Source organism: Pongo pygmaeus, chromosome 2 (genome assembly GCF_028885625.2).
Source record: "Pongo pygmaeus isolate AG05252 chromosome 2, NHGRI_mPonPyg2-v2.0_pri, whole genome shotgun sequence".
Classification (NCBI taxonomy): Eukaryota; Metazoa; Chordata; class Mammalia; order Primates; family Hominidae; genus Pongo; species Pongo pygmaeus.
Window position 1 is genome coordinate 168,951,643 of NC_085930.1, and position 24,322 is coordinate 168,975,964.

At 43.1% G+C, this 24,322-nt stretch overlaps 1 long non-coding RNA gene across 1 annotated transcript in view; it reads right to left on the bottom strand.

The window, feature by feature from the left end:
- Positions 1–10,799: 10,799 nt before the first annotated feature.
- LOC129033153 (uncharacterized) overlaps positions 10,800–24,322 on the bottom strand; it is a 31,681-nt gene continuing 18,158 nt past the window's right edge. Inside the window, exons 2-3 of the long non-coding RNA XR_008501548.1 lie at positions 12,861–13,006; positions 10,800–11,081 (exon numbers count right to left, since the gene is read on the bottom strand). This is a non-coding gene — a long non-coding RNA (uncharacterized LOC129033153). The remainder of the gene's footprint in view (positions 11,082–12,860; positions 13,007–24,322) is intronic.

A 24,322-nucleotide genomic window follows, 5' to 3' on the forward strand; every position in this document is an offset into this window, starting at 1 on the left:
ACTAAGGCAGCCAAGTGAGTCATGGTTTTTGAGGGTTTATTATTTTTGTTCAACATAAGACTAAAAGTATGCTGTGCCTTAGAAAAATACATCATAGTATTCTTCAACCAGAAAAAAAAAATGTCACTAAGAGGCCTTCTAGCCTAATTATTCTAATTTTTGTGACCCTTTGGGCTCTGAGAGAAAAGTTATCTCTAATTTACAACCAGAAAATCTCTCCATTTGTTTAAAATTGCATAGAACTTTTGCCTGAACCACATGGATAATTGCCTTACTTTGGCTTAAGAGATGTGCTCTTAATGAGATAAATGTTAAATTCCATCTTTTTAATTCTCTAAACCAGGGGTCCTCGATCCCCAGGCCATGGACTGGTACTGGTCCACGGCCTGTTGGGCAGTGGGCCCCACAGCAGTCGGTGAGTGGCAGGTGAGCAAGCATTACCACCTGAGCTCCGCCTCCTGTCAGATCAGTGGCAGCATTAGATTCTCATAGGAGTGTGAACCCTATTGTGAACTACACATGCAAGGGATCTAGGCTGCATGCTCCTTATAAGAATCTAAGTAATGCCTGATAATACGAGGTGGAACAGTTTCATCCCGAAACTATCTTTGCCCCCTGCCCCCTGGGTCTGTGGAAAAAATTGTCTTCCACAAAACCAGCCCCTGCTGCCAAAAAGGTTGTGGACCACTGCTGTAAATCATGTAAATCTTAGGTTTCATGACTTAGTTCATTTTGTACTGCTGTAACACAATATCTGAAACTGGGCCATTTGTAAAGAACAGTGATTTATTTTTTACTGCTCTGGAGGTTGGGAAGTCCAAGAACAAGGGGCCAACATCTGATGATGGCCTTTGTGCCACATCATCATATGGCAGAAGGCGAGAGAGAGAGAGCAAGGGGGTGCTGAACATGTCCCTTTGTAAGGAATCCACTCCTATGATAACAGCATTAATCCATTCATGAGGGCAGAGTCCTCATTGCCTAATCACCTCGTAAAGGTGTTACAATGGCAATTAAACCTCAATGTGAGGCTGGGTGCAGTGGCTCATGCCTCTAATCCCAGCACTTTGGGAGGCCGAGGCGGGTAGATCACCTGAGGTCAGGAGTTTGAGACCCAGCCTAGCCAACATAGTGAAACCCCATCTCTATTAAAAATACAAAAATTAGCCAGGTGTGGTGATGAACATCTGTAATCCCAGCTACTTGGGAGGGCTGAGGCAGGAGAATCTCTTGAACCCGGGAGGCAGAGCTTGCAGTGAGCCAAGATCATACCACTGCACTCCAGCCTGGGCAACAGAGCGAGACTCCGTCTCAAAAAAACAAAAACAACAACAACAAAAAATTCAATGTGAGTTTGGGAGAGGACACACCACATTCAAACCATAGCAATTCACCTGACACAATACAATGTAAAGGCTTTGATAATCCATTCCTCCTTAATAGAAAAAGGACCTAAAACACAAAATATTTTGAGTGACCCCTTTCCTCAGTTATTCCTCCCAACTGAATCCCAATATTTATCCCTGCGAATGTGTTATCTCCTTCCCAGGTCCTCCTGCATGACAAACTTTCTCGTTTTTCAAATTCTTGCCCTATTAGACACTCAATAAAATAGAAACCATCAGAAGCTAGATCCCATCACCTATCTCCTTCTCTTGAGTGATTCCTCCACAATCTTGAATGGTCCACAAGTGCTTCACAGACATGGGTTTCTTTCAAGTGTCGAGTCTGGGGTCTCAGCAGCTTTGACAGTGAGGAGAGACGAATGGGGCTGTAGAGTTGCAGCCACCCCTCACTTGCAATGGTGACTACTGGTTGTCTGGGCCCAGAAATCAGGAGGGACAAGCAAACTGTCTCTTCCATGGACTGGGTTTATACAAAAGAACACGTGTGTTTCTTCTGTTCTAGAAATTATCATGGGATATGCTTCAAAAACATGACCGGCCACAGAAACAGCTTCATAGTTCATTCCATTCTTTATTACATGGTTAGTTTTTCACTTTTTTTAAGCCTGAGTCTGCAGTTTACAAGTTGTGTTGTATGCTTGCAACCAAATCATTCCAACGCTCCCCATTGGTTTCCTCTTCTGAAAAAGGAAGGTAATACTAGAATCTACCTCAAAGGATCAGAGAAAGGGTAAAATGGAACAACTCGTGCAAAGGGCTAGCATTTCACCTGGCACATAGTAAGTGCACAATAAATGTAAGCACATTTTGAAATGTATTATTAGTCTTTGGGCTAAGCACCTGCACCGAATTGGTTATCTCCTCTTTGCTGCTATTTCCTCATTGATGAAATTCAGAAAACTGTGGGACCTAATTAACTGTGTTATTGTGAAGATTAAATGACACAATGCAGTGCCAGCACCTAGTTATTACTCAACATAAATTTGTTACAGCTCTCACAAGACATCAGAACACCCGCTGATGTGCTGTCCCCCCATGGCACTCAGCATATTAAGCATGGTCGGCACAAGTGGCTGCCTGGTGTGAAGTATGAGGGCAAAAGGCAGAGTCTCTGCCTTCCAAGAACAAAGGGTGGACAGCAAAGTAACTTTTTTTTTTTTTTGAGACGGAGTTTCACTTGTCACCCAGGCTAGAGCGCAGTGGCGCGATTCGGCTCACTGCAACCTCCACCCTCCAGGTTCAAGCGATTCTCCTGCCTCCGCCTCCTGAGTAGCTGGGAGTACAGGTGCCCACCACCATACCTAGATAATTTTTGTATTTTTAGAGACAGGGTTTCACCATATTGGCTAAGCTGGTCTCAAACTCCTGGCCTCAGGTGATCCACCCACCTCGGCCTCCCAAAGTGCTGGGATTACAAGTATGAGCCACTGAGCCAGGCCAGGAGCAAAGTAACTTATCAAAACCAAGGACCAACCCCCTAAAAATACCCCCCAGTCAATTGGAGATTCGTTTGATTAACAAACTACTTTATTCAAAAGAAACTAAACCTTGAAAGTGTATCTCACACCTAAGAATGACTAAATCAGAGAATTAACATGAAAAATATTTAGTTGTCAGCTGCCCCATTGAAGGTCCAGGACTTTGGGAAGACAGAACAGTTCTAGGACATGGTCTGGCCAGACATCCAAAGGTGAGCATTGAAAAACTCAAGAGATGTAAAAGACCCTTAGACACCCAAAGGAGGATAAGAAACTACAGACAAAAAAAAGAACACCAGCTTTGTTGGGGGCCAGCACCCACAGCCATCATAAGTCCTCTTCCTTGTGTCACACTGGGCCATTCAGTTATTATCCTTATTTGAGGACTAAACATTTTGGGCCGGGCGCGGTGGCTCACACCTGTAATCCCAGCACTTTGGGAGGCCAAAGCGGGCAGATCACAACGTCAAGAGATCAAGACTATCCTGGCCAACATAGTGAAACCCCGTCTCTACTAAAAATACAAAAATTAGTTGGGCATGGTGGTGTGTGCCTGTAGTCCCAGCTACTCAGGAGGCTGAGGCAGAAGAATTCCCTTGAACCCAAGAGGCAGAGGTTGCAGTGAGCCGATATCGCACCACTGCACTCCAGCCTGGCGACAGAGCGAGATTCCATCTAAAAAAAAATTAAAAATTAAAAAATACTTTTGGTTCTGGCTAGCATAATTTGGATTCCTAGTTTAAAGCAAACTGCATTACAATATGATAAGTAAGAAAAAAATCCAGCCGCATTTTCCAAAAATTGAATCCTATGTACTTGAAATATTTTATTTAAAAAAGTGAAATAGGATGTGTATAAATGTTTTGAAATATATGTGGTGAGAACAGGCACAAAAACTTTAGTTATATTTATGTATCTTTCAATTTTACATTAAAAATATGAGTATGAATTAGATCTATGTAATATCAAAAACAGTATATTTATGGAATCTGTTTTAGACAAAAAAAAGTAGTAGCAACTGCTCAATTGTGCTTCCTAAATGCCAGGCATGTTCCTAAGAGTTTATCACAAATAAACATAATCATCCTAATAACCATTTTTATGGATGTGGAAAGTGAAGAAAATTATTGAAGTTGGCCGGGTGCGGTGACTCATGCCTGTAATCCTAGCATTTTAGAAGGCCGAGATGGAGGATTGCTTGAGCCCAGGAGTTCAAGACCAGCCCGGGCAACATGGCAAAATCCCCATCTCTACAAAAAATAAAAATAATAAATAATAATAAGATTATGTAAGCTCACATAATTAACATTTTAAGTGGCCTGGTCTCAGCCTGTGCCAGCAGCTATGCTCATGTTGAAGTCAAGGGAATGCTTTCCCTATAACCATATAAATATCATCCCAATTATTTATGTATCTCCCTTCTCTCTCTTGCTAAACTGTGAGAACCTCAGATATAGGCAATGTAGTATTACCCACGTATTTGTGTTCCCAGCCCCAGGAACTTAAAAATGATACAGAGACAAAGGGAATCTTCATGAGCCCTCACGATTCTCATGTCTTTTCCTAATCTAGATAGAAATAAAGAAGTCTCAGCCAGGTGCGGTGGCTCATGCCTGTAATCCCAGCACTTTGGGGGGCCGAGGCGGGCAGATCACCTGAGGTCAGGAGTTCGAGACCAGCCTGGCCAACATGGTGAAACCCTGTCTCTACTAAAAATACAAAAATTAGCCGGGTGTGGTGGTGCGCGCCTGTAGTCCCAGCTACTCAGGAGGCTGAGGCAGGGAATTGCTTGAACCCAGGAGGCAGAGGTTGCAGTGAGCTGAGATCGTGCCACTGCACTCCAGCCTGGGTGACAGAGCAAGACTCTGTCTCAAAAAATAAATAAATAAAAATAAAATAAAAAAAAAGTCTCTAGTCTTTGAAAGAAACTTATTCACAATTATAAAAATAAAGAGTTAAAAAATCGAAAATGCATACGCTTACTTAGTTCAAAATAATTATACATGTTCATAATGGGGAAAAATCCAAATTCATAAACCTTTTGATTTAGTTAACATAATTTAAATACCTGTGGTCTGAGTATATGTCCATGCTTCAGAAACAACGTGCCAATAAATATTCCACGCCTAGGGGTGGGAAAGTGTTTTACTTCCCATTAGGTTGCAGATGTCTTAGAAACACCCTCCTGCACCACAGCTTCAAGAAATCCAAATAATGACCTGATCTGCTGGTTTCCAAGCTACCCTGCCAGGAGCAAGTCAGAGGCCCTGCAGGGCTTCTCTGTAAGCCCTCGAAATCCCTCTCCCCTCAATGACCCCACCACAGCAGCTCCACTTTTGAATATTTTACCAGTGCATGTTCCAGGTAAGATTTCCTTTCACAAAAGGTTTTCGTGGGTAAGGAAAAATGAAAACTTGCTGAATTACTCTAAGCCCCTCTCTGCAGTTGTTTTTATAATGGAACCACCTGTTGATTTCCAGGCTTGCTCGAAAAGAAAACACTGCTATAAATGCATAGATCGTCTTCCCTTCTGAAAAGGAAACTTGTGCTAGAGGTTACAGAAAACAGCAAGAATGGGATTGCAAAGAATAAAGGTGGCTGACTAACTCTAGACTTCCGAACTGAGGACTTACATCAGGACTGGAACAAATTAGGTCTAAATCTACAGTGGGCTCCAGGGTGGAAATGGAGGTCTCACTTAAGAAGCCGGAGAAATCTCAAAACTCAGAGCCTGGAATTTAACCCCAGGGCCTCCGTGTTAGCATCAGTGGCTGCAGAGCCATTATCAGGACTTCTCAAATCCTGACATGTAGACAAGGAGGCTGAGAACACCTGTCACCTAAAAACACATGATTCCAACAGTGAATCCCTGGGATCAAGCTCTTCAGCAAGCAGTGTGCTGGTTCACCCTAAGAAGGACTTCCAGAAAACGGGCAGTGGGCTAGGCTGACTGCTGGAAACCACGATTCTCATGGGAACACATTAAAAATTCAGCAACTGCTGTGTTCTCTTTAGAGAAGAGTGAAGCGTGCTTTCTCATGAAAAAGCAGCGGGAGGAAACTTTTCCCCTAAAGGAATACAGCAAAAGGACCAAATGAGAGTCATTATGTGCAAAAAAATCCCTTGTCAAGAGAAATGCACAAATGAGGAATTATTAGGAATTTGCCTGGTTTTAAATAAAAACACACCTTCCCATCCTTGGAAGGGAGAAAACCATAATTATTCCTGTGGCAAAAGAGCTGTGGGGACAATGCAGGTTGTCCTGAACCTGTGTGAACACCTGGTGAACTAGTTTACCCTGGCTGGCACTCACTCAGCCTCGACCCAGGAGCCAGAGAGCTGGGATCAAAACCAACTATTGCCAAAGAGCCAAAGGAATGATAACCAAGGAATAGGATGCTTTAAAACAGGACCTGTAAGTAAATAATACAAAGAAGAGCAGTGTCAAAAAGCAGATTTCCTTTTCTTCTCATCATCCATGATTTATGAATTTACGGATCAAATAATGTAAAATATATCCAGAATATTAATCACCCACCACACTCATGATGCTGAAGTAGTGACAATATCTACACAGACCAAAAAAAAACAAAAAACAAAAAAACATTTCACCAATTAGCAGGAGCCAATGAAACCCATTATTTCCTGAGGCAAGTCTTTTTCAAGAAAAGAAGACAGCTTTCCCTTGGTTCTGTGAAAGCTATCTCTGAGTAGCATTCTTCCCCATGAAAAGTAAATAATTCCACCATGAAAGTCCAAGAAAAGTAGTGTTTGGCCAGTTGTACTTCTCCAGGGGATGAGGAACTCACCTTTGAGCTTGCATCCCAGATTGCTCGATGGGAGAGAATTGCATTTGTTTCTAATCTCTTGAGGCTTCAGCACCCCAAGACTAGAGAGTAGAAAACCTCAGTGGTCCTCCAGGCAAAGTGGGCCTGGGGGTTCAGAACACTCACTCACCATGTCTGAAAAGCATGCAGACAGATCATAATACTTTGACTTCTGATATAACCTTCTGGGGTGTTTACGTACTTTTTTTTTTGAGACGGAGCCTCGCTCTGGCATCAGGCTGTAGTGTGGTGGTGCGATATTGGCTCACTGCAACTTCTGACTCCCTGGTTCAGGCGATTCTCTTGCCTCAGCCTCCTGAGTAGCTGGGATTACAGGCACACGCCACCATGCCCAGCTAATTTTTGTATTTTTAGTAGAGGCGGGGTTTCACCATGTTGGCCAGGATGGTCTTGATCTCCTGACCTCGTGGTCTGCCCACCTCGGCCTTCCAAAGTGCTGGGATTACAGGCATGAGCTACCGTGCCCGGCCAGGAATAAAAAAATCTAAATAGAATTTTAAATAAAACCTCTCTCTGAATTACTGAGGATTCTTAGAAAAAAAAAAAAAAAACACTATATTCGTTGTAGTAACAACATATGATAATCAAAGTCTTGAATTGATTTGAGCTCAGTTATAACAATGTGCTACATCCATCCACACACACACAAAATGAGAAGTGCTTGAAAACCAAGACAAGGAACCCTGTCGTTTTCTGGATCAAGACCAGGGACGATCCCCTCCAGCCCTCCCTGGGCTCTGCTTTCTCCCTTGCCCTCTTTGCCAGTTGAACATTGCTGGTGCCACCCTGTGGCCCCCATGACCCCTGCTTCAGTGCCACAGAAGGCCCAGAAGGCTCAATGCTAGCAGCCCTGCCTTAAGTACCAGGGTGACATGACTGCTCCCTTACTGAGCCAGACCACCTTCCTGGATCTTGACATGCATGGTCTCCTTTCATTCTCACCACAGCCCAGGACATAGGAGGGTCTGCACCCATTTCACAGATGGGAACAGAGAGGCTTCAAGTTAGGTTGAGACTTTACTTACAGTCCCAAAGCTAGGGCAGCACTGGGGCTGGGCTTCCAACCGTCCCTCTGACTCAGCTGCACACACCATCCTTACTAAGAGGACAGCAGCCCCTTGCTTGCTTTTGCATTTGCATTAACTCTCTGAATCCAAGCTTATAAATAACCAAGCCACATGTTCTATAGCTATTCCCAAAGACACAGCTTGATTCCAGACAAATAACTAAGATAATTTTCTGCTCACCTTCCAACATATCTTAGACTTCAAAAGAGATGATGTCTTTCAAGCACTTACATAAATTCTGGGCTGTGGCAAGGCTCTGATCCTTTTCTTGCCACTTCTTCAGCATCCTAAACTTGCAGATGGTAACATCTTCTGCCCTCTCCCAGTTATCATCAGTTTTGATAACCCCAACTCCAGACTGGCAGTGGCAGGTTTTGTTTTGTTTTGTTTTGTTTTGTTTGCAATGGCACGATCTCGGCTCACTGCAACCTCCGCCTCCCAGGTTCAAGCGATTCTCCTGCCTCAATCTCCCGAATAGCTAGGATTACAGGCGCCTGCCACCATGCCCAGCTAATTTTTTTATTTTTAGTAGAGACAGGGTTTCACCATATTGGCCAGGCTGGTCTCAAACTCCTGACCTCATGATCCGCCCGCCTTGGCCTCCTAAAATGCTGGGATTACAGGAGCGAGCCACCGCACCCGGCTGACAGTGGCAGTTTTTATCCACTCTTTCCTCAAGTCGCCAGCAAGGGTAATCAAAAAACTGAGTAACTGTTAAGGGGGTTTCGTCTTTGCTTCATCTAAACACAGATGATGAATTCAGTAGTTCCTCTGAACACTTCAATCATTAATAGATACTTACAATGAAAATATACTCTCCTTATTTAAAAAAGTATAGCATTAATTGTTATTTCACTCACTTTTAAAATATATTTAAATGCCCCCCAATCACTGTTTTCCAACCAATTTTAAGGACTAAATAGTACTATTTCACATAATATTAAACTGTTAGAGTATAATGTTCATTTACAGTGATAGTTCCAATAATAAGACTGTTTTGAAGACAGCACAAATTAGGTTGTAATTTTGAAAAATTCAGACACCAAAAATAATTCAAGTGGCTTAAAAAGAGAAACATACAGCTTTGGTCTTACCCACCTGTCTTTATCTAAATGTTAGTGGCACACCGAGACACTTAGTGACCTCAGTGACCACTAAAGAGAAAAGCAAGAGATCGGAATTCTCATCTCCATTATGCCACTTCCTGGTTTTAGGGGGAAATGCACATTTCAAAAAAAAGCCTCATGGGATGGTAATATCTGTTTTATATCTGATTTGTAATGTCTGCTGATTTCTTAGAAAGTGTCATACACTTAGAAGGTGTGATTTTTGTGAAATATACATTTGGTCTTCCTTATCGTTTCCTGGCATAAAGCTCCTAAAATCCTTGGAATCTAAGGAGTGTTTAGAGTGTATATGCCAATTATATAGCATAATTATATATTAGCATAGAAATGCTATATATATATATAGAAATATATGCTAACTATATTACTAGATAGCATATATAATATAGCACGTAATTATAGATATAATTATATATATTATATTATATAACATAATAATATATGCTATATAATTAACATATAATACTTTATATGTTAATGAGGTGACTGGTAGCTGAGGGCCCCTGGATAGCTTCAAGATGGGAGCAGGTCACAGTAAAAACCAAGGCTGGATTGGAAAGTTAGGATTTTCAGCTCCACCCCATAACCAGCAGAGAGGGAGGAGGGGCTGAAGATGGAGTCGATCACCAATGGCCAATGATGTAATCAATCATGCCTACAAATTAAAGCTTCTATAAAACCAAAAGGACAGGGTTCAGAGAAGTTCCAGGTTTGCAAATACATCCACATGCTGGGAGTGTGTTCACCCTAACTCCACAGGGACAGGAGCTCCAGTGCTGGGACCATTCCAGATAGCTCCCTGAGTATCTTTCCATCTGGCTGTTCATCTGTATCCTTTATTATACCTCTAACTAATAAACCAGTACATTTAAGTAAAGTGTTGCCCTGAGCTCTGTGAGCCACTGTAACAAATTAATTGAATCCCTGGGCAGGGTCTTGGGAGCCCCAGTTTGTAGCCGGTGGATCAGAAGTTCTGGCAGTTCAGTCTTATAACTGGCCTCTGAAGTGGGGGACAGTCTTGTGGGACTGAGCCCTTAACCTGTGGGATCTGACAGTATCTCTAGATAGCTAGTGTAAGAATTGAGTTGAATTAGAGGACACCCAGCTGGTGTGCACTGCAGAACCTGCAGAAAAATTGCCTGCTTGCTTGGTGGGCATGTGAGGAGTAGCGTGTGGTAAATGAGGGTAGGAAAAAACACTTTGGTTTGGTTTTTGCACTCTATCTCCTATATCATGCAGGAGGGCATATATGTCTACCAATTCAAATCATTGGCCCCACAAAAATATTAGCCCTCTCATTGAGCTAGTTTTCCTACCTTTTTAAAGTGGTTGTGCTCTAGTACAGCACAGTTGACTAGTGCAGAGTTTCAGTTAAGGATCCTCCAGGCATTTCAAATACTGGAGATAAAGCTAGAAAGAGGTGAGAAGTGACAGGAATCCTTCCCACTCTCCTCCTAGGACCCAACACCTAAGCTCATCTTCACCATCCGCTTATTAACGTGCATTTAACATGTGTACTTGGACTCTTCCCCAATCCACTTTCCTCTCTGCCCGCTTTCTAGATTGAAGAACGGGCTCCAAGGGATGGCCCTGCCATCTAGTGGTTTCGTGATACCTGGCAGATTGCTCCTAGCTTTCTAAACCTCTGCCCCATAAAAGTTGCCCAGAGAGCCTATGAAAAAAACCTAAGTTCTCAGGGCCATCTCGAAACCTGTATCAGACTCTAAACTCAACTTTTTAACAAGATCTCAAAGTGACTCTGTTAGGGTTGAGGCCTGACTTTTTTTTTTTTTTTAAAGCAGTACAGTGAAATACTGAATAAGAAACTACCAGGGAAATGACTTGATATCTCACAGAACATTGCAAAAATATGCAAAGGAAGTCAATCTATTAATTTGTTGATTTTGATAACACATTGTCATCTCCCAAAAGGCTGGAAGTCCTTCATCTTTCTAAGAATGTGGCTCCAGGCAGGCTGATCCAGCAGCATGGGCATTGGATGAATGTCAATGCGGGAGGCCAGGGACAATGAGAATTCCATCAGAGGGAAGGAGCAGAAGAGGGGGATCAAACTTGGTTATTGTCGGTTACTGGCAGTCGCCACTTGTGCTGCTTTTTGAAATGGTTCAGTTCTGATCATACTGAACTCAGTCACCTGTCAAGGTGTAAGAATCATCAGTTAGAAAAAGTGGTATGAAATTTGAACTAACGAAATCAATCTGTGAGAACATGCAAAACTCTAGGGTCTTGGCAATCTCTCTAAATTTCAAATATGAGTTTGAGGCCACGTGTGGTGGTTCACGCCTGTAATCCCAGCACTTTGGGAGGCAGAGGCGGGCAGATTACTTGAGGTCAGGAGTTCGAGACCAGGCTGGCCAACATGGAGAAACCCTGTCTCTACTAAAAATACAAAAAATTAGCCAGGCATGGTGGCAGGCACCTCTGTAATCCCAGCTTCTTGGGAGGCTGAGGCAGGAGAATCACTTGAACCCAGGCGGCAGAGGTTGCAGTGAGCTGAGATCACACCATTGCACTCCAGCCTGGGCAACAAGAGTGAAACTCTGTCTCAAAAAAAAAAAAATCTATAATTACTGTAAATAAAACACTGCTATCACTGGTATATGGATGCCAGGTGCAGTGGCTTTCACCTGTAATCCCAGCACTTTGGGAGGCCGAGGCATGTGAATCATGAGGTCAGGAGATTGAGACCATCCTGGCTAACACAGTGAAACCCCGTCTCTACTAAAAATACAAAAAATTAGCCAGGCGTGGTGGCGGTGGCACCTGTATTCCCAGCTACTCGGGAGGCTGAGGCAGGAGAATGGTGTGAACCCGAGAGGCAGAGGTTGCAGTGAGCCGAGATCATGCCACTGCATTCCAGCCTGGGCAACAGAGCGAGACTCCATCTCAAAAAAAAAAAAAGAAGAAAGTCATAAAAATAAACATTTTATTTTGACTACCAAGAAAATAATTAGAAAGAATGAATAAGACCAACTCTTTGATAGCACAACAGGGTAATTATAGTCAGTAATAACTTAATGGTATATGTTAAAATAACTTAAACAGTGTAATTGGATTGTTTGTAACTCAATGAATAAACCCTTGGGGGGATGGATACACCATTTTCCATGAGGTGCTCATTTCACGTTGCATTTCTGTATCATAATATCTCACATATCCCATAAATATATACACCTACTATGTACCAAAACAATTTTTTCTTTCTTTTTTTTATTTTTTTGGAGGCGTAGTCTTGCTCTGTCTTCAGGCTGGAGTGCAGAGGCGCAATCTCAGCTCACTGCCACCTCCGCCTCTCAGGTTCAAGTGATTCTCCTGCCTCAGCCTCCCAAGTAGCTGGGACTTTTTAGTAGAGACAGGTTTTCACCATGTTGGCCAGGATGGTCTCGATCTCTTGACCTCGTGATCCGCTCACTTCGGCCTCCCAAAGTGCTGGGATAACAGGCGTGAGACACCTGGCCACAAAATTAAATATTAAAAAAAACACATTTTGGCTGGGCACAGTAGCTCACACCTGTAATCCCAGCACTTTGGGAGGCCAAGGTGGGCGGATCACCTGAAGTCAGGAGTTCGAGACCAGCCTGACCAACATGGAGAAACCCTGTCTCTACTAAAAGTACAAAAAATTATCTGGGCGTGGTGGCTCATGCCTGTAATCCCAGCTACTCGGGAAGCTGAGGTAGGAGAATAGCTTGAACCCAGGAGGCAGAGGTTGCGTGAGCCAAGATAGCGCCATTGCACTCCAGCCTGGGCAATTAGAGTGAAACTCCATCTCAAAAAAAAAAAAAAAAAAAAAAAAAAAACACTTTTTATTTTAAATGTATTCATAGAAATTCCAGCAAAAGAATAGTCTCCTACAATATCACTCAGCACGTTGGAAAACACAGTACTGCAGAAGTTCCCTCTGGACACTTACTTTATTGTGATGCAACACCACGTTCCTTGTTTGAAATTTAGCCCCCTTCTGGCAGGTGTCCGCATCTCAGGCAGCGTTTCCACAGTGCCCTTTAGTGAAGATGCCTTAATAGTGATGCATAGTCTCAATTAGCTATTGCCTTAGGCCTGAAAAAAAGAGCAGAGACCAGAAGCATCTTACAATGCAAAATATTATTAAAATAGATTCTAAACAAGTAAACCAGAGGTATTATAAAGTAGTTTTTTAAACAGCCAAGAAACTCAGTGTAGAAGAACATCTGTTATTCTGGGTGCTACCAGTTAAATATCCCTATTACTGCGGCATCTGCAGTGATGAAAAAGTCACATCTTTCAGGTTCATTTATTTGAACATACCAATGAATACCATAAAAAAAACCCAATTCCTGACATACAGAGTCCAAACTACCTCTTTATACGGCTGTAATTTTAGCTTTGAATAAACTGGCCTGTTTTAAACTGGCTAATTGAATGGGATAGTATCTAGAGTAAAATTCAGCCACATCCATAGGAGAGGCTTATGCTTAAACTGAGACTGAGAATTCCAAACATGACTGAGTTCCAAAACAGTTTCCTTTTGAGAGACAAAGTCATGACGGGAGACAGACTTCAATGGATGACCTGTGCACAGCACTCATTCTGCGCCAGCATTGTTTGTTACCAAATCATCTGTCCACATATAACTTCATGGATATAACAGAAACAAGTTGAAAATGATTCAAAAGTTATTTAAGTGATAAGTAGGTGTACAGAAAACAGATCCATGATATCCCGATGTCATTACATTTATGGAGCAAAATAAAAATTCTACATGACAGAAGAAATAGAATTTCTTGTCGGCAACATATAGTTTTTTAAGAGAGAAGAAATAAAAGAGTTGGTTAAAACTCCTTTAATGTCCAACTACTAAACTCTTCTGTGTGCTTGCTTGCTTGCTTTTTTTTTTTTTTTGAGACAGAGTCTCACTCTGTCATTCAGGCTGGAGTGCACTGGCACCATCATGACTCACTGCAGCCATCATGGCTCACAGTAGCCTTAACCTCCCAGGCTCAAGCTATCCTCCCACCTCAGCCTCCCAAGTAACTGAGACCACAGGAACACACCACCATGCCTGGCTAATTTTTAAAAATTTTTATAGAAATGGGGTCTTGGCCAGGCGCAGTGGCTCAAGCCTATAATCCCAGCACTTTGGGAGGCTGAGGCAGGCGCATCATGAGGTCAGGTGTTCCAGACCAGCCTAACGAACATGGTGAAACCCCGTCTCTACTAAAAATACAAAAAAATTTTAAAAATTAGCAGAGCGTGGTGGTGCATGCCTGTAATCCCAGCTACTCGGGAGGCTGAGGCAGGAGAATGGCTTGAACCCGGGAGGCGGAGGTTGCAGTGAGACGAGATTGCGCCATTGCACTCCAGCCTGGGTGACAGAGCAAGACTCCATCTCAAAAAAAAAAAAAAAAAGAACTGGGGTCTCCCTTTGTTGCCCAGGCTGGTGTCAAACTCCTGGCACCAAGGGTCCACCCGCTTCTGCCTCCAAAAGCATTGGGATTACAGACATGAGCCACCATGCCCGGCCTGTGTGCTTTTCAGAATATCATAGCCAACACTGAATTGTGTGTGATACTGAGAAAGAGGTGAAGTATCATAACTGAAAATGCAAATGATGCAGAAGTAACATCTACTGCAAACTTGTATCAATGGCAGGAGAAACTTCAGTGCCATTTTTAGATGATGACACTATGGCCCTGAGCTCCCACATGGAGCCAGTGAATTTCAGTGGTCTCACTTCCATCCCATTGCTACTTTCCCTCTTTAGGTTCGAAAATGTGTTTATTATACATGTTATTCTAAAAAATTTCCTTTAAATAGAATAAGAAATCAAACTCAAAACAGGTGCAGGAGATGGAGGCGTATCTGGTGTTTCTCTCCATCTCTCTTCTCCCAGAAGAGATCCTCAAGACCTGTAGCTCTCTCCAGCTTCTCCCAGGAGAGAGGATGATATTAAAAGAGTGGTTGCAAGAGGGCTTCCCAGTACCAACATTAAACAGGGGAAATGCAGTCCCATGCCAAGGCTGTAATCATACACAGCAGGAGCAACCTGGCGAAGACCAAGCAGGCAGGGTCTGGCAAAGTAGCTAGGCCATCAGGCAGAGTGCAGATCCACCCCCAGGATACAGAAGAGACCCTGTCACAAGATCCCACATTCACATTAAGACAGCTAAGATGCAGACTTCTGCCGCCTTTGAACCAAACCAAACCAAACCCACTCCTGCCTGAGCACACCCACTATTTGAAGCATCCCCACACTCACTGTGAGCCCCACTGACCTCCAGGGATTTGGGCTGTGGGTGTCTGTGGAACCCGAGTGGAACCTCTGCTCCAGCAGCTGGGGCTTTGTTTCACTTAATCAAATCTTTAAATGTTATAGAGATGAGACAATTATTATATTTGCTTTCTCACCCTTCTCTACCTTCAGCTCCACTCACCCCACCCTGAAAACTAGAGTTTTTATTCAAGATAAAATTTACATTCTTTGTTTTCTAACCATACAATTTTCTCAGAATCCATTTTGATCAAAAATAATTTAAACTCCACTAGTTGCACCAGATACATTTCAATATAACTTCCCAATTTTAAAACTTTACTATCAACAAATTCAATTTTCTTTAGAAAAGGAGATTTTTAAAATTTTACTTAGACTGGGCACAGTGGCTCATACATATAATCTGACGGGATTTAGGAGGCCAAAACAAGTAAATTCCTTGAGCCCAGGAGTTTGAGACCAGCCTGGGCAAAATAGTGAGACTCCATGTCCAAAACAAAAAAATTTTTTTTAATTAGACAGGAAAGGTGGCACATTCCTGTGGTCCCAGCTACTCAGGAGGCTGAGGTTAGAAGGATTGTTTGGGAAGCTGAGGCTGTAGTAAGCCATGATCACAGTATTGCACTTCAACCTAGGTGACAGAGCAAGAGTCTATCTTGAAAAAAAGTGTATTAATTAATAAAATACAATATCAATATATGAAATATGACAATTTAGAAGGGTTAGTGATTGCTTGGGTGGTAACTGAAACTTTGACCTTGGAAATCTCACTCTCAAGTCACACGTGTTTTTCTTTTACTTCCAGTCCCTCCTTACTCCACCCTGGTTTTCTACCTCATTGAAGCTTCCAGTCCCTAAACTCTATTTTTCTAAAGACTTATTTTTTAACTCTCTCTCAGTTTCAGTCTTTCATGTTATCAAACTGCAACCCACGCTTTTCACCCACTGACCATGGTTTCATTGGAGCTTTCCAACCTCCTCATCATTTTTGCTTGCTTGAATCATTCTCCAACCTGGAATTGGAGAACATTTACGGAACTAAGCTAATAGTTCAGTTGTCTCCCCTCATTGAATACCACCTTCCCCCTAGAAAGCCCTCTTATCACTATATTGTGGACAGAGAACCTCAGAGGAGCTACTCCATTTGCCCGAGTCCTCCTCTAGGAAGGGGTGGAACTGGAATTTGAACCCCACTACATGCACTGGCCCTTGCCTCCCACCCTCCTGAGAGAACCTCAGAGGAGCTACTCCATTTGCCCAAGTCCTCCTCTAGGAAGGGGTGGAACTGGAATTTGAACCCCACTACATGCACTGGCCCTTGCCTCCCCTCCAGGTTCGACAGCAAGTCTGGAGGAAATACAGGAACAAAGCACTTAACTGCACTGGGCATTGCCATCGCCACCTGATTGCCTTAACCTGGCTCCTCTCTCTTTCCATTCCTAGTCTTAGAAACTTTTAAAGGATCCTCTGAGTGTCTGACAATCACCAGGGCCCATAGAGTTCAGAAAATGCCCTCCCATGACTCCACTTCTGCAAAATCCTCCAAAGCTGCTTCTTTGGAATAAGCTACAAGGTTAACAATTTTTTTCTCAGAAATAGGATTATAAAATGTACTATTTTGAAACATTGAAGTGTTTCAAAATGCACTATTTTGAAACATTGAAAATACCGTATCTGGCCCGGCACGGTGGCTCACTCTTATAATCCCAGCACTTTGGGAGGCTGAGGCAGGCAGATCACTTGAGGTCAGGAGTTTGAGACCAGCCTGGCCAATATAGTGAAACCTCGCCTCTACTAAAAATACAAAAATTAGCTGGGTATGGTGGCACGCACTTGTAGTCCCAGCTACTCGGGAGGCTGAGACAGGAGAATTGCTTGAACCCAGGAGGCGGAGGTTGCAGTGAGTGAAGATTGTGCCATTGCTCTCCAGCCTGGGCATCGCAGCAAGACTCTGTCAAAAAAAAAAAAAAGGAGAGAGAGAGAAAAGAGAAAGAAAGAGAGAGAGAAAGAAAGAAAGGAACAAAGAAACAAAGAAAGAGAAAGAAAGAAAGAAAGAAAGAAAGAAAGAAAGAAAGAAAGAAAGAAAGAAAGAAAGAAAGAAAGAAAGAAAAGAAAGAAAGAAAGAAAAAAGAAAGAAAGAAAGAAAGAAAATACCATATCTGAGGGATATACATCTCTGCTGCTAATTCAACTTGGTTTTTAGAATATGTGTTTCTGGGCCAGGTGTGGTGGCTTACGCCTGTAATCCCAGCATTTTGGGAGGCCAAAGCTGGCAGATCACTTGAGGTCAGGAGTTCGAGACCAGCCTGGCCAACACAATGAAACCCCATCTCTACTAAACATACAAAAATAAGCCAGGCATGGTGGTGCATGCCTGTAATCCCAGCTACTTGGGAGGCTGAGGCAGGAGAATCACTTGAACCCAGGAGGCGGAGGTTGCAGTAAGCCAAGATCGTGCCACTACACTCCAGCCTAGGCCACAGAGCAAGACTCTGTCTCAAAAAAAAAAAAAAAAAGAATATGTATTTCTAGGGTAATTACAGCTTCTGGTTCACTCATCACTCTGTATTTATTTCCATTCTACAATAAATTCTTGCAAACAAGAGGCTTCTCCATTGTCATTAATTTCTCAGGGGATATCTTAGAAATATCCTACAAGTAGGAACAGACTTTGGTTTTGAAATTTGTCAGGAATAACTGTCAGAACTGTAAGAGTCCAAGCAGTGCATGTGGCACCTTACAATTATCTTCATATTCTTCTAGAAAACCACAGCAATTAAATAACTTTCACAGAGTCCAAAGAGACATGCCACAGAGGCCAGGGCACCTGTCATCTGACTTCAGGCTCCTGGATCTCCAAACCTCTTCCTGGGCAAACTCCACAGCCAAAAGAACACAGGTACCCCATGTGGCACCAGCAGCCTTCTTCTAAAAGATTTCAGAAAATTAAATAAGCACTAGCATCATACCTGTAGGCTAACTACATGCCCTTCATGCAAATACAATCTAACTTTATTTTTTTGAGGCAGCATCTCCATCTGTCACTTTGGCTGGAGTGATGTGGCTCACTGCAGACTCAGCTTCCTGGGCTCAAGCTATCCTCTCTCTTCAGCCTCCCAAATTGTTGGGACTACAGGCGCATGCCATCACATCCAGCTAATTTTTAATTTTTTATAGGGACAGGGTCTTGCTAATTGCCCAGGCTGGTCTTGAACTCCTGGGCTCAAGCAGTCCTCCCACCTTGGCCTCCCAAATTTCTGGGATTACAGGCATAAAACACCACACTCAAACCTCAATCTAACTTTTGTGCTCTACAGGCTTCCGTTCTACTCAGTTACTTTCTACTTAGCACTTCAGATGTTTTTATCCTCATTTTTACATCTATCCCTTGATATTTTCTATGTATGGTTCAAAGGCCACAAAGAGGTTAATGTAACCATTCGTCCAGGCTCCCTTGATAAAGCTGAACTTTAAATTTAGGTTTTCTGAGGGCCAAGTCCAAGGAAATCTTCTACATAGGAAAAAACTAATCAACCCAAGAAGAAAGGTATAAAACATCAGCCAGGAAGGACGTCCAGCCTTTCCTGTGCCATTGTCCCTGTTGTTCTTGGGGGAACCTCCCTCCACATTAGCAGAATATGATCAGCTATTCTAGCTTCCCAGGAAGTGTGCATGAGGCCTTTCTAATTAACTTAATGTACTTGTTAAAAACATAACTCATTAAATGGTACTACTTATTCTGAATTTGTGTTAATTACTCAAACTATAGCTCATTAATAAAGACAGTTTATTATAGACCTAATCCTTATTTTTCAACTGCTGTCAATCCCTCATTTCAAATCTGAAAGTGGGATTTGTAGTCACCACTGCATCTGTCTACTTTGCTACTTTCAGTTCACCATCCACATCTACCCTCATTCTAACTGGACTTATAATAGGTAAAGATGAGAAAGGAGATTCAATGCTGAATTACACAGAAGTTTAGAAAAATGGTTTAAACATTGCAGCTTTGTTCTATATTCTAGGAATCTCGTTCCATTATGAATATCCAAACCACCTCCCCTCAGGCCATAATGCCTTCCACCTAATAGGTGCTTAAATATGTATATTTGTGCAACAAAACCCAAAATGAACCCAATTTTTGTGTTTTTCTTTTCTTTTCTTTTTCTTTCTTTTTTTTTTTTTTTTTTAGACAGAGTCTCACTCTGTCACCCAGGCTGGAGTGCAGTGGCAAGATCTCGGCTCACTGCAGCCTCCTCCTCCCTGATTCAAACAATTCTTATGCCTCAGCCTCCCAAGTAGCTGGGACTACAGGCGCACACCACCACTCCTGGCTAATTTTTGTATTTTTAGTAGAGAAAACGTTTCACCATTTTGGCCAGGCTGGTCTTGAACTCCTGATCTCAGGTGATCCCTCCGCCTCGGCCTCCCAAAGTGCTGGGATTACAGGCGTGAGCCACTGCGCCTAACCCCAATTTTCTAAATCTAAAAAATCGCTCTGAAATTAGTTAACCTGGGAGGCCTGTCTTATTTGAGGAGCTCTCAACCAAGGAGAAACCTCAAGTCACTCTACACTTGACCCCGAGATCTCACATGGCTCCCTAGTGTATTCTAGAATAGCTGCTTCTCAAACTCTGATGTGAACAAGAGTTGCCTTGGAATCCTGCCTACTGCAGGTTCCAGTGCTGCAGGTCTGGAGTGGGGCTGAGATTTCGCATCTTAACAAGCTGCTCTCAGTTGATGCTGATCCTCATGGTACCCAGACCCCATTTTAAGTAGCAAGGCTGCAGAAAATAGATAGCCTAGGTTAAATATCGGGGAGTCCTCTCCATGGCCAGGCCTGGTTACCAGCGCCTACACCAATTCTGGATAGCTCTTTCCCGTCTGTAACCTTCTTTTCACATGTGGAAAAAACCTTGCACCGCGGATCTGAGGATGCAGCACACAATCCTCTGCAGGGAAGCTCCAAATTAGACCCCTAGTGGAGGAAAATTTAAATCAACAGGGACAGGACCCACCTCAGTGTGGAGTTAGGTTTAACCACAAAGTCTTAGACATTTATTATTAATTTTCATTGGCTTTACTTTGAGGAAGAACTCGTTATTGGTTGCTCTCTGTACATGTTAAAAGTCAAGGATGGGGCCAGGTACGGTGGCCCATGCCTGTAATCCCAGCACTTTGGGAGGCCAAGGCAGGTGGATCACAAAGTCAGGAATTGGAGACCAGCCTGGCCAACATGGTGAAACCCTGTCACTAATAAAAATACAAAAATTAGCTAGGCATGTTGGCGGGTGCCTGTAATCCCAGCTACTCGGGAAGCTGAGGGAGGAGAATCGCTTGAACACGGGAGGCAGAGGTTGCAGTGAGCCGAGATCGTGCCATTGTACTCCAGCCTAGGCAACAGAGCAAGACTCTACCTCAAAAAAAACCTCAAGGATGGGTAACGATCAATGACTTTGCACAGAATCAAGGGCCCATAATGGCACACTGTTTCTTTGTTTAAAATATCAGGACCCAGAGGAGAAAGAGAGCTCATGTGCCATTTGGCATGGGCTACGTAGCGATCCATAGTACCTTCTAATGTGGACGCAGAACTTTTAACATGTAAGACTTTGACATGATGTTGGAATCATGGTCTGTTAAAATATGAAGCTAAATTGGTGTTCCAGGCAATGTATGGGTTGCATACATATTGGCATGCACATGCATACACACAATGCACACACTATTAAAATTCTGGCAAACAATCACTTTTGACCCAAGCAGAGAGAATTTGGAAACTGAAAGGAAGCAAGAGAGGGTGAGTCACAGTTAACATCAATCAAAGGTCCAGTGTCAAGCCAGGCTTAACAACAAAGTCTACATATTTGGCTCCAGGACAAAACATGATACTTGATCTCAACTTCTTTTCTGTTGACCTCAAATAAAGTTTTCAGTTTCTGAACACTGGAATACTCCCTCTGAGTCTACCAGTCTATGTTGGACAAATAAGAACACCTGTTTAGTTCTAATTTTTTTTTCTTTCTTTCTTTTTTTTTTTTTTTTTTTGAGACGAAGTTTCACTCTTGTTGCCCAGGCTGGAGTGCAATGGCGATCTTGGCTCACTGCAACTGCCACCTCCCAGGTTCAAACAATTCTCCTGCCTCAGCCTCTCGAATAGCTGGGACTACAGGCACATGCCACCACGCCCGCCTAATTTTTGTATTTTTAGTAGAGATGGGGTTTCACCATGTTGACCAGTCTGGTCTCGAACTCCTGATCTCAGATGATCCACCCGCCTCAGCCTCCCCAGTTGCTGGGATTACAGGCATGAGTCACCACACCCAGCCTAGTTCTAATTTTTGCATAGAAGAAGACTTCTTAAAATTATTATGGGTTTTTATTTCATTCAAAAGCACTAAGAGGCCAGGAGCCGTGGCTCACGCCTGTAATTCCAGAACTTTTGGAGGCTGAGGCAGGCAGGTCACTTGAGGCCGAGAGTTTGAGATCAGCCCAGCCAACATGGCAAAACCCCATCTCTACTAAAAATACAAAAATTAGTCAGGCGTGGTGGTGCACACCTGTAATCCCAGTTACTTAGGAGGCTAAGGCAAGAGGATCTCTTGAACCCAGGAGGCAGAGGTTGCAGTGAGCCGAGATCATGCCACTGCACTCCAGCCTGGGCTAGAGAGAGAGAGAGAGAGAGAGAGAGAGAGAGAAAGAGAGAGGAAGGAAGGAAGGAAGGAAGGAAGGAAGGAACTAAGAGAACTCAATAGCACTCTGTCAGAGCATCATTATCCAAGGAAACAATCAAAGTGATTACATAAGATATGTGAACGTGACTTATGCACCTTTGTTTTTCTCCTACTAGAGTTAGTTTTATGTAAAAACTTAAATGATCAAAGATATTAGGTATCCTGCCTTCACAATTACTTACAAAAACTGTACCTGGGAAAGGAGCCCAGTGATCACTTGCTCACTGTGTGTCTGGGAAAAAGTACATAGATAATATATAAGTACTATATAAATAAATGCTTTCTTTTTTTTTCTTTTTTTTTTTTTGAAACGGAATATTGCTCTGTCGCCCAGGCTGGAGTGCAGTGGCACGATCTCGGCTCACTGCAAGCTCTGCCTCCCTGGTTCACGCCATTCTCCTGCCTCAGCCTCCTGAGTAGCTGGGACTACAGGTGCCCGCCACCGCGCCCGGCTAATTTTTTGTATTTTCAGTAAATACGGGGTTTCACCGTGTTAGCCAGGATGGTCTCCATCTCCTGACCTCGTGATCCGCCCGCCTCGGCCTCCCAAAGTGCTGGGATTACAAGCGTGAGCCACTGCGCCCAGCCAATAAATGCTTTCTTAAAGCAATTTACAGAATCCTATTTTATAGTAAAAATGCATTTTCAGCAGTACAGTGTTCACAATGAGACTGGATTTTATTAAATTATATATGGTAGAAAAAATGTTACTTATATGTATAAAGTAAAATAAACGTGATTGGCATTTTTAAACAAAATTTTTAAAATAAAGGTATACAACGTGCCCAGATTACATAATTCAAAAAGTGCATGCCACTCAACAATGCTGGCACTTAAAAGACTATTTTGGAAAACGTAAGGTTATACCTGTGTGACAACGATCTGTGGGCAAGGCTTTATCCTTGAAAGATGTTGTCACTTGTGTATTGTCACAAATCCATCCTGGGTTAGTGGTTGACTACTCCAACACACACCTCAGGCTTTACAGCCAAGGGCAACTTTAAATAAACATTTAAACATCCCAAGTGGTCAATTCAATGACACCTCTCACTGGTCCAATGTATGATAATGCTGTTGAATGTGCCTCTTCATTTCGGCGCAGTGCCTTCAGGCAGGTAAGTGCTTTATTAGATCTTTTTCCAGAACTGCAACCACTCCTGCTCTCTCATCACCCTTTAACACAATCCTCACGTCCTCCTCTGCCACAAGCACACGGGAGAATGGGAGGAATTACAGAAAACAGGAAGGCAAGCTCACTGCCTCACAAAAGATTTCTTGGTGGAAGACTTTCCCAGTTCCCTTCTGCAGAAACAATGAAGGTCTGAGGACATGGGGTCATCATCAATCTCTTCATTACAGTCACTCATCTCAGAGACCAGCATCGCAACTGGAGGGCAGCTGCTCCCATCCAAGAGTCATCCGGGGCGACCAGGACCCCAGAACTCTGCTAGAGTCTCACAGTGCTCATGATGGCACTTGGCTGCCATCAGCCCTCCAGCCTCCTTAAGCAGTTCAGAAACGTGTTTGGAAGTAAGAAAGGCACTAGGGCTGGGCGCGGTGGCTCACGCTTGTAATCCCAACACTTTGGGAGGCTGAGGCAGGTGGATCACGAGGTCAGGAGTTCGAGACCAGCCTGGCCAATATGGCGAAACCCTGTCTGTACTAAAAATGCAAAAATTAGCCGGGTGTGGTGCTGGACACCTGTAGTCCCAGCTACTCAGGAGGCTGAAGCAGGAGAGTTGCTTGAACCCGGGAGGCAGAGGTTGCAGTGAACCAAGATTGTGCCACTGCCCTCCAGTCTGGGCAACAGGGCAAGACTTCCTCAGAAAGAGAGAAAGAAGGAAAGAAAGGAAGAAAGAAAGAAAGAAAGAGAAAGAGAGGGAGGGAGGGAGGAAGGAAGGAGAGAGAGAGAAAGAAAGAAAGAAAGAGAAGGAGGGAGGGAGGGAGGAAGGAAGGAGAGAGAGATAAAGAAGAAAGAAAGAAAGAAAGGGAGGGCGGGAGGAAGGAAGGAGAGAGAGAGAAAGAAGAAAGAAAGAAAGAAAGAAAGAAAGAGAAGGAGGGAGGGAGGGAGGAAGGAAGGAGAGAGAGATAAAGAAGAAAGAAAGAAAGGGAGGGCGGGAGGAAGGAAGGAGAGAGAGAGAGAAAGAAAGAAGGAAAAGAAAGAAAGAAAGAGAAAGAAATAAAGAAAGAAGGAAAGAAAGAAAAAAGAAGGAGAGGGAGGGAGGGAAGGAGGGGGGAAGGAAGGAGAGAGAGAGAAAGAAAGAAGAAAAAGAAAGAAAGAAAGAAAGAAACAAAGAAAAAAAAAAGAAAAAAAGAAAGAAAGAAGGAAGGAAAGAAAAAGAAAGAAAGAAAGAAAGAAAGAGAAAGAAAAGAAAGAAAGGCACTGACACC